Source organism: Electrophorus electricus, chromosome 18, assembly GCF_013358815.1.
Source record: "Electrophorus electricus isolate fEleEle1 chromosome 18, fEleEle1.pri, whole genome shotgun sequence".
Classification (NCBI taxonomy): Eukaryota; Metazoa; Chordata; class Actinopteri; order Gymnotiformes; family Gymnotidae; genus Electrophorus; species Electrophorus electricus.
The window spans coordinates 14,456,400-14,467,380 of record NC_049552.1 but is presented as its reverse complement, the minus strand read 5'-3'; positions in this window follow the sequence as shown (position 1 = coordinate 14,467,380).

The window sequence follows — 10,981 nt, the reverse complement described above, 5'->3', positions numbered from 1 at the left end:
TTTATATGTTTACATAATTTGCATGATGCTAGCATGTGCTGCATTACAATTGAAAACTTCACAAGGACATAAAGTGACTTTGAATATTTCAACCTTAATTTTCAAATGGACAGCCAAATATTCTGAATATATCATACTTATTTAAACTTATGTCTGAAGTAGAAGGTTTTTGTAAAGTGTAGCTGGGTATCCTGTCACTGCAGGCTGCAGGGCACAGTAGTACAGTGCAGAGTCTGATACTGCAGCAGGGGAGACCAGCAGATGCACTATTTTGTGTTTTATCTTCACTTCAGCATCTGGTTGTGTTAATGGGGGGGATCCATGTATTACAGTACTGTTCTCTGAGGGAAAGATCATCAACAAGTATTCTGGTCTGGATTCTGGCAATACCACTGAAGATTTTGTACATTGCCATCATACTTGTAGGAGAGAATAACTGATTCAAATTCAAATTCTGTTGTTCAGTGGAGTCACTAACTGAGACAAACAGTCACCTATAAAGACATTAAAAAATTATTGCATTTAAAAATTCATTAATCACAAATCTTCACATCAGTGAAAAATTATTTCCACTAAATCTAATTTATTTCTGACATATTCAAATACATCATTACAAAGTCCATCACCTACAGATGCATGCATAAAACACAGCAAAATATTTTTGAGAGACCAATTTAGCTACACATACTTGTGATAAACAGAGCCAGAGAGCAGAGCACCATCATGGTGGTGATAGTGTAAACATAATGAGAGATGGGGACGGTGCTTTTCACACATGTACACCAGTCTCCTCCTACAGGTGTAAACATGCCTACTGTATACTGATACTGCAGCAGGGGAGATCAGCAGATTCCCATGGCCTTTGTCTTTATCACACTCTGCAGATATACTAGGAAGATCAGACTTTTGACTAGATTGTCTTGGATAGCTAGAAACTATAAACTGTGGCCTAGATGTGGGATACTGGATACTGGTCATTCAAACCACTCCCACTGTAACTGCAGGAGGGAGTAACAGGTTCCCACTCTGAGACATGCTTTACTGTCTCAAGAGGGTCAATTTTCTGTGTTAAGATCTTCCCTAGAAACAAAAAGAGATTATGAAAAATAAATATATTTAAAATTAAAACAATCACTAATTGAAAAGCATAATGTCAAACAATTCTTTGATTTGTTATGTGTGTGTGTGTGGGGGGGGGGGGGGCATGGTTACAAATACGATAAAATGAACCATCAACAGTGAACTCCCACTGCACATGGCAGGCTGTACCATGTGATCAGTGGGAAGGGGCGCATACCGTATTTCCATCCCATTTTGTGACTGTGTGCTCAAACCTAAATATTTTGCAGGAACAGGGTTAGTGTTTGGGCCACAAGGTTGACAGCAGCATTATGGTTGTTGACATGACCATTTGGGGGGCAGGGGGGGGGGCTATTTTCATGATGGTAAACTCACCTAAAAGAGTTGTTAGTAGAGAAAATGGAAAGAGCAGCATGATGATGGACATGTGAAGTGAGTGAAAGCCAAAGCTGAATGGGATTCATGCAGTTTTCTACTGACATACAGAACTCCACCCTTACACCACCTTACACTGCTCATGATAAAAGTATGATAAAAATGGTTTGGTGTTGTGAAAGCATTTGCAAACTCGTAGAATCCATTGAATTTAAAATAGGTTAACATTCTGAGCTCTATGAGTTTGCAAATGCTTTCACATGTGAGAGTTTGGTTGTCCCATTTGTGGTTGTTCAGAAGGTCCATATATAGATCCTATTCAACTACATATAATCCCACTACTAAGCATACAATGATGCTTGCACTGATGATGTCACCTCAATTGGTGATTAAACGTTTGCCACGAAAATATCAAGCTCAGAGAATTCAACACCAAACCATTCAACCTGAGCTACGAATATTTGTTTTTACTTTTAGAATGATAAATGACCAAATCTAATAATATACCTCTGTAATGCACCTCTGATAATCATTTGCACTTACATTTAGGATTTTTTCTGTAAAAACTGAGGTGCTTGGTGAGGATGTTCTCTGTACGTGTAAAGTTAAACATATTCACTGCTTTATTCATATGAACAAATGAGTTTTACAGATTCTTCCTCTGTAATATTCAAGACTTCTTTATTGGGGACAATTAGACTTTATAAAATATACCGGGAAATTAAGTTTCAAAGATTATATTTTGAATGTCTTATATAATTATGCATTTGAGTATATTACTTCTTTAATGATTGCATTTAAAATACAGATAGTATAAGTGTACTCCTGTGAGGGTCTATTTTTGTGACATATTATCCTGCAGTCACAATATTTTTTTAAGTAAAGTAGTATTCTTTAACATCAAGAGCTCCATATTGGATCTTGGTGCCTTGTATTTGCATAATTGCCTTCTACATGTGCGTTTATCCCTGTCACTACCTTTAAGTGTGTGGTGTATGTGTGTGTGTGTGTGTGTGTGTGTGTGTGTGTGTGTGTGTGTGTGTGTGTGTGTGTGTGTGTGTGTGTGTGTGTGTGTGTGAGTGAATGAAGGTGATCCTGTATTTTCCCATGTCTGTGTCCCACTCAAATATTGCAGATTGTTCAGATGTAAGTGTCAGTAATCTGTAATAGAATCCTCAGACCAGGGTTCTGGCCCAGATCCTCCTCACCTGTTCTGAAAACACTTCACTGTGGTGGTTCTATGTATCTAATTGATATTGTATCTCCTGGATATTGAGGGTAATAGCTGTGTAATATTACAACCAGATCACTAAGTATCCTACATTTATCTTAACTATGTTGTTATGCCTGAAAATTCTGACTAGCTCTGTTTGAATTGTCACATAAGACACATTTTACTCATGATTTCTATTTTTTGCACCTACAGGTGTTGCCACTAACTGTCTGTTTTTGAGTAAAATATTAGAAGGTGTAATAAAGAAATAACTTTAATCTTCTGGGGTTTAAGTAGCTTTATTTCTGTAAAGGTTTTTGTACACCTTTTGTGGGTGTTTGTACCACTGGGCCAATTAGTCTGAGAGTACAGTAGTACAGAGCTGTATCTGTGAGCAGTAGTCCACTGACAGTAAGTTCATTAGAGCTTTCTGTTGTTGTTGCCTCAAGCCGGTGGTCAGCAGGAGTGCTCTTCTGACCCTTATAAGACTTTCCACCTTGATTCAGTAAATATTGTGGTGTTCTGTTACCTGTCGTGTCCTGTCTGTACTAGTACAAAGAAATGTAAGTGCTGGTTGACTCATAGGCCCAATCGTATCTGCATACACACCTGTATTATGGAAGAGTGAAAAGAAAAATGTATGAAAAAACTATATTTAAACAGATTTAGAAGGTAAATAAAGACATTACCATCTGCATGTTCAATGACATGAATATTAGTTTTGCGATAACCATGAATGACCTGATGCCACGGTGACTGTCAGTAGTATGTATCTCCACATGTGCAGTAGGCTGTATAGTTGAGCCATTTTGGAGCACAGCTCTGTGAGGATTCTCTGTGTAATAGTGATGTATGTTCTGAGCACTTCACCTGAGGAAATATGTCACTGGAAACCCACACAGGATGTGCATCTGTTACACCACGACTTTCTCATTTTAGACCAGCCACAGTAAATGTAAACTGAACCCCAGTATACTGTTTTTCACTGAGCCACTGAAGGTCAATGAGATAATGACACTTGTCCTTGCATGTATATATAAGCCATCATATAGACATGAAGACTGTGTGGATTTATAAGACTCTATTTTGTGGCTGTCATATTTTCATTATGGCATTTTATATTATTCAAGAATTGTGAGGTCGTATTGTTCAGATGGACATTGAAGTAAAGGATGTTTTCTCCTCTGAAAGTGCTAAAGATTTGTGGTTCATACACTGACTAATCCAGCTAGGCTTAGTGATTCCTCTGTTTGATGTTTCAAAGTGGACATCAGAGCACAGTAGTACACAGCAGAGTCAATCACATGCATCTTCTGAATCCTCAAAGGAACAGAACTGGATTTGGAATCCAGATTTTCACTAAATTTTGCTTTAATCTCAAGTTCGGTGTGCCCTTGTCCGAATGTTAAGTTCATTAGAACAAACTTTGGAAATCCATTCCTCTGTTGCTTGTACCAGAGGAGACATGGTGATTGATCTTCAGTCTTGTACTCGCACTTTAAAACTGCTGCATCTCCTTCAATGGCAGTCAGTAATTCCTCAGATTGTTCAATATAGTCACATCCCCTGCAGACTGAAAAACTAAGAAATGTTAACTGCAGCAAAAGAATGACTACAGTAATGCAATTTGTCCTCTTTTCTAACCATTCACTCCAGTGTTCAACTCTCTTACCAGAAAGAAAATTGTACTAACGTGTACTGCTTTTAGTCCAGTATTCTATTGCTAAGAATATGAAAATTAGCTCAGTGTTTTTGCTCTGAAAACGTTGTCTTGATTTGCACTGTTTCTTAGGAGCCCGACCTCTGAGCCAATAGTCAGCTGCCCTCCTGTAATTCTCAATTCACTTTTGCCCTCTTGTGTTGATCAAGCACATTGTCCTAGTTCAACAAATTTGGACAGACCATTATAAAATTGTAGAAAGTATTGAATTTCTTTAACATTTTGGAGCTTCCAAATATATCATCAGACACATATGTCACAGATATAGACATTCAGAGATTCAGGCTTCTGAACAGCATTCACAGTACAGTCGTACACTGCAGAGTTTCTGGATCTTCAGTGACTTGATGAGGAATTAAATTAATTTGCTGAGGTGTCAACATGAGTATCAAATCTTTCTCTGCTAAATCTTTTTGACTTTTACCAACACTGAATCTTTACAGTGTGATCTGAAAGACATTGTCATGTTTTTGTTCAAAAGTATTTCTCTACATCTAAAGCATAAATGCAGTTTGAATGGCTACATTTTCTTCATCAGACATCACTTATGCTTCTTTATGTTCTACACAATTTTCATTCAAACGTGTTACAAACTAGATAAATAACAACATAACAATATAACAACATTAGTTGCTCTTCTTCAAGAATATTTGCAGTGAAGTGTGAGCATGATATACATTTTAAAGGGTTCATGCATAAACTATAAATTTTTAAATAAACTAATTAATATCTCATATATTTCTAATTCTTATTGAAAGTTCTTATTGAACTTTCATTCTAACACAGTACTGATTTAAAAATTCATTCTATTAGAATATATGTATTTATTATTTTAAATAGTTAACTAAAAATAGTTAAATAGTTTAAAAATCTGAATATATTATTTGTGGTATCTGTAAGTTTAACGTTTAAATTTGACAAAAACAACTTTCTTTTTTTAGAAAATCCTTAGTTCTCTTCATACAATGGCTTTAATTTTCTTCTTGCATTAAAGCAAATCAATACATTTATTCACATCTCCACAGGTTTTTGTATAGTGTAGCTGGGTTTCCTCTCACTGTGGGCTGCAGGGCACAGTAGTACAGTGCAGAGTCTGATACTGCAGCAGAGGAGATCTGCAGATCCACACGCTTGACACTCTTATGAAGGTGACCAGACAGACGAGGATCAGAATCAGCTGTTTGATTTTCTCGATATTCCGACACTAAAACAATGAACTGAGGCTTTGAATTGGAATATTGACGATACCACAGCAGAGAGGCTGTATTGGCAGTGTAGCTGTAGTTACAGGAGAATCTAACTGTTTGGTGCTCTTTAAAACTGACTGCAGTAGATAAAGAGGTGATGCTGTCCTGTGTGCTGTCACCTGAAAAAGGTCTTCAGTTAGTCATATGGACTGATTCAAATCAGATTAATGATTAATCCAACATGTTCATACTGAAGGTAGTAACATAATATTTAACAATACATAATATTTACAACATGTAAACATATGTAACATGTTAACATGTAAATAAGGACAATATGTTAAATGGAAGCAGAGTCTTACCTGTGAGTACCGTTAAAAGCATAAATAAACAGAGAAACATTGTGTTGCACTTTGCCCTCTGTCTCAGAAGTAACTTAAATGTCTCACATTGACATTCTTTCTGTACACCATAGTTCAGCTGCTCCTCCTTTTGCATTTAGTAACCAATGAGAGAGCAGGAAGCCCAGAATAAAACCCCAATTATCTAGATCATCCACATGACTCTGTAGAGTCTGTTTAGTTTGTTTGTTTAGTGTATTTCTGATAAAAAGTTTAGATTTTTTTTGTCAAGTAGAGTTAGACTCTTGGGGACTCCAGCAGGTGCCAGTTAATTCTTTGTTTCCCGTGTTTAATGATATGATGGATTTCATAGTACCATTTGAATGAAGTAGATCATTTGTTTGTTGCTTTCTGTAGTGGCTCAAACAACAGACTCATACAGTGCACTATGCACTTTCAAAGTGAATTCTTATGTATCACTACCTGTGTTTAATTTCTGTTATGCAGTCTTTAAGTCTTTTTGGTGGCTCCTGTGTTAAACTGGATCACAGAAATCAATCACAAACAGGCTTTGTAACTTTATAGTTGTTTATGTTGTAAACATTACATTTAAAGAACATTTCTCACTTACAAGTTATCTTCCCTTTAGTCCAAAATAATTTGTTTTATAATCTTCTTTTTCTATCAACAATGTTATAAGAATTGTGTGAACCTCTTTAAGGTTTACCTTTCTATTAGGCTGAACTGATATTATTTAAATTATTTGTACAATATTTTACAAAATGTAATTCCTCTCCTGTTGCATTCATACAAGCCAATATTTCCATCCCATTTTGTGACTGTGTGCTCTTACCTAAATATTTTGCAGGAACAGGGTTGGTGTTTGAGCCACAGGGTTGACAGCAGCATTATGGTTGATGACATGGCTATTTATTTACAGTATTAATCCTTAAACTGGGTTAGTGTTGGAGAGAGAGAGAAAATGACCATAAGTCTCCCTGCAGCTTGTAAATTAGGTTATAAATTATTATTTAATATGTTGTTTATTTTCCATTTTCATGTGAGTGAGTTTTATTATTTAGCTATCATTTTGTTTTCTTAAACTATATGAAATCGAGTAGCACATCAAAGCATGAGAGCAGATGACTAAAAAGAACTCACCTGGAGGAAGGAGGTAACAAGTGCTAAACCAGTCCACTGCCTAGTTTATTCTGCTAAAGCTCTCTTTGTAGAAGGTTTTGTATAGCGTATCTGGGTTCTCTAGCACTGTGGGCTCCATGGCACAGTATTACAGTGCAGAGTCTGATACTGCAGCAGAGGAGATCTTCAGATGTGAATGTATTTTACTGTTTTCAGTTACAGCCAATAAACAAGGAAGATGAGAGGCCGTACTGTTAGCAAATGGAGAAATTAAAACTATAAACTCTGGTCTAGATCTGGGATACAGGTGATACCAGTGCAGAGCATTATTTGTTTCACTGTATTTGCATGTAATAATAACTTCATCCCATCTGAGTCATGCTTTTCTGGTGCAAGTGGATCAATTGTCTGTTCTGAGATCTCCCTTGGGAAAATATAAATAACATTCAATAAAATAACTATTGATATTCTGCAAATTGCAGTATTCAGCATATGTTTTCACTGAGATGAATAAATATTCAAAATAATATTTGACAAATTATCTCTTGGATACTTAATTATTAAAACCTGCACTCAAGTTAACCTTACCTAAAAGGAGAGACAATATGAGTGAAAGTACAAAGAGTAGCATGATGATGGATAAATGAACTGAGTGAAAGCCAAAGCTGAATATGATTCATGTAGTTTTCTGCTAAGGTACAGAGCTCCACCCTTACACCACCTCATAGTGCTCATCACAATCAGTTTTCCGTGTGATCACACAGGAATATTAGTGAACCCACATCCTAACTCAGAAGTGCGATATAATCACCATTTAATTTATATCATTATGCCCCTAATTGGAACATAATGTTAAATGTTCCACTGTAGTTAATCTCTGATGGAGAGGTACTGGAGCACCCTTCATTAATTCATATGGGAAAATGTAAAGGAGAAACGTAGTTCTGGAACTCTGCTGATTCTCCTGAAGATCATTTGAAGTGCTCCTGTTCTTGGGCTCATCGCCCGCTATGATCTGCATTTCTGATGCTCAGCAGTTGCTCTGTATCCTGTCAAATCACACAAATATCAAACTGACCTCCATATGAAAGTGGTGAAAGGTTTTACTTCCTTTTAAAATTGATTTATATTTGATGAATTGTCAGTTTATTATGGTGCAGGGGAAGGCTAAAGTCACTCACTCATGTTTAATGATTTAATGTGAAATTATAAATACATTTGAATGATCTAGATAATTTGTTTTTTACTTTCTGTAGTAGCTCAGACAACAGATGCATACAGTGCACTATGCACTTTCAACGTGAATTATTATGTATCATTGCCTGTGTTTAATTTCTGTTATGGAGCCTTTAGGTTTTTCTGGTGGCTCCTGTGTTGCACTTGGCAGAATTAAGGATCACAGACAAGCAATTGGCAGACTTGAGGACCACAGACAAGCCTAATCACTGACAGGCTTATACAAGCTTGTGAGTTTACTTTTATTTAGTATGTATTTATGTACTATGATACAATATGAAACTACTTTGATTAAAAATCTTACAATTCTGGTAGCAATGGCATATTTTTTAACATTGACATTTGGAAGAGGGTTACTTGTAAACACACCTGTAAGAAATGTTTAATAAATATAATAAACTAGAATCAGTGTTTTAAAATAAATTCTTAGTCAGTACCTGATGACATAATGCAAATCTTGAGAAAGTGTGTTTCCATTGTGAATCTGATCATAAGAGCAGTGTGTTTAAACAGTGGCTGTAATGATGATCCTTTTAATAACATTGCACTGGTGCTTTGCATCAATGACACAGCGTGATTTACAAATACTGGGTGTGTCTATTCCTCCAAACCAGGAATTGAACAAAATCTTCAAATATTCCTCACTAAAAATACTAAATGGGTGTGATTGTGTGTAAACATATTAAATGGGGTAGGAAAAAATTACACAAATATAGTGAGCCACTAGATATGTTTTAATGAATTCATAGCTATATTAAAAGGTCTTTCACATTAAAAGAACCCCAAGTTCTCATTGGTGCGTCATTAGTGCATACTTTTGCAAATTACGTACATGTAAAGTAGACATATCCTTTACTTCAACTACAGTGAACTTGTAATAAGAGTCTATTGCATACAGCAAGCTATTGCTTGTCACATATAAGACCTTTCTTCATCTTCTGAACACATGAACACTACTGTGTGCTAAAGATCAGCTTGGCAAATCATAGGGCTACTACTTAAAGATCTCATCATGTTCACCACACTTTGGATTGGCAAGGTTATTTGTCTGGCAAAATCATTTGAATGTATTTATTAAGTATTACTTACAAAAAAAAAAAAAAAAAAGTTATAAAGTTATAAAGGCCACTTGTCAAATGCTAACAATGACATTGTGCCTGAAACCCAAAATACTTAAAATCATAATACATTCTAAATTATGATGAAAAAAACACCAGTTTCAATTAGAAAGTCCAAGAGTCTGTCATGGTCTTCACCTAACATCAAAATGTCAGATGTTCTGTTCTGGAGACATGTAAAGGCACCCCCTACCTTTGTCTGTGTGATTTGAGGTTGGCGAAATGTAGCTCTAGAGAATCATACACTTCCATTGACTTTCACAGTAACAAACTAACCTGCCTGCTTTTACATTCATTCAGTGATGTTTGGTTGAATTTATAACAACAGATTTGTTGGTTTTCACTAAATGAATCTGTTAGGATCATAAATCCAAATAATCCTGAATCATGATGCCAGGATGACAGGACTCATCAGGACAGAAATGATATAAGTTTCTTAAATGAAGTCTTTACTGCAGCAATATTCCTGCTACCAGCTTTCCTAAAAATCATCTTAAGTGTCTGGTGCTTCAGTGCAGAGTGCTTGGTGGTTTAAATGTTGGACTTTCCATGAAGGATGTAACAATTAAAAGTGTAAAAGTGAAATATGTCATGAAACTGAATCTTAAATATCCAAGCACTGTATGAATTTAAAAAATTGGTTGAGAATACATTCATGTAACAGGATGTTAACAGGATTGCATGTCAAGAGATGATAGCAGAGATGGATTTCTTTGTAGGACAGGAAACTAGAACTATAACTCTCTAGAACCTGTAATTATAGCACAGTAGTTCTAGCACAGTAGTAGAGTACAGAGTCTGATAATACAGCAGAGGAGATCAGCAGATCCACATGGCCTTTGTGTTTATCCACCTTTGCGGACATAGAGGAAGATCAGACTTTTGGCTAGATTGACTTGGATAGATAGAAAGTATAAACTCTGGTCTGGATCTAGAATACTGGCAATACCACTGAAGAGGATCATAATATCCACTGACACTGTACTTGCAGGAGCAAGTAATAGGATCCCTCTGATATGTGCTTTTCAGTCTCTAGTGGTTCAGTTGTCTGTGTAGAAATCCACCCTGGGGGAAAAAGGAATAAGAAATCTATTGGCCTCTTCCAAATTGCAACATTAAAAATCTGAGTGGCAGAGGAACAGATCCCATCAGGATCTTACAGCAGCAGCACAACAGGCAGCTCAAGACACACACAGACACACAGATTAAATTGGTGTGTGGAGAGAGGAGGACTGAAACACAGAGAGTTTATGATTTCCTCTCACTGTGGGCTGATAGAGGGCAGTCTGACATTACAGCAGAAACCTCCAGATACACATGCATGTAGAATTCTGGTACAGCACAGGGATATTAACAACACCACTGTACTGTAGACTGTTCATGCACAGAATATAGTTTATTTAAGAAAAAAAAATATGAGCTGTTCGCATCACTTTATCAATCACTATATAATTGGCTGAAAGTCTCCCAATAAGGAATGATGGCATAGCAGTAACAAAATGCAATATCAATATTATAAAAGATAATAAGATTTGGTATGGAACTTCATAATGAGAATGAGTTGGGAACTA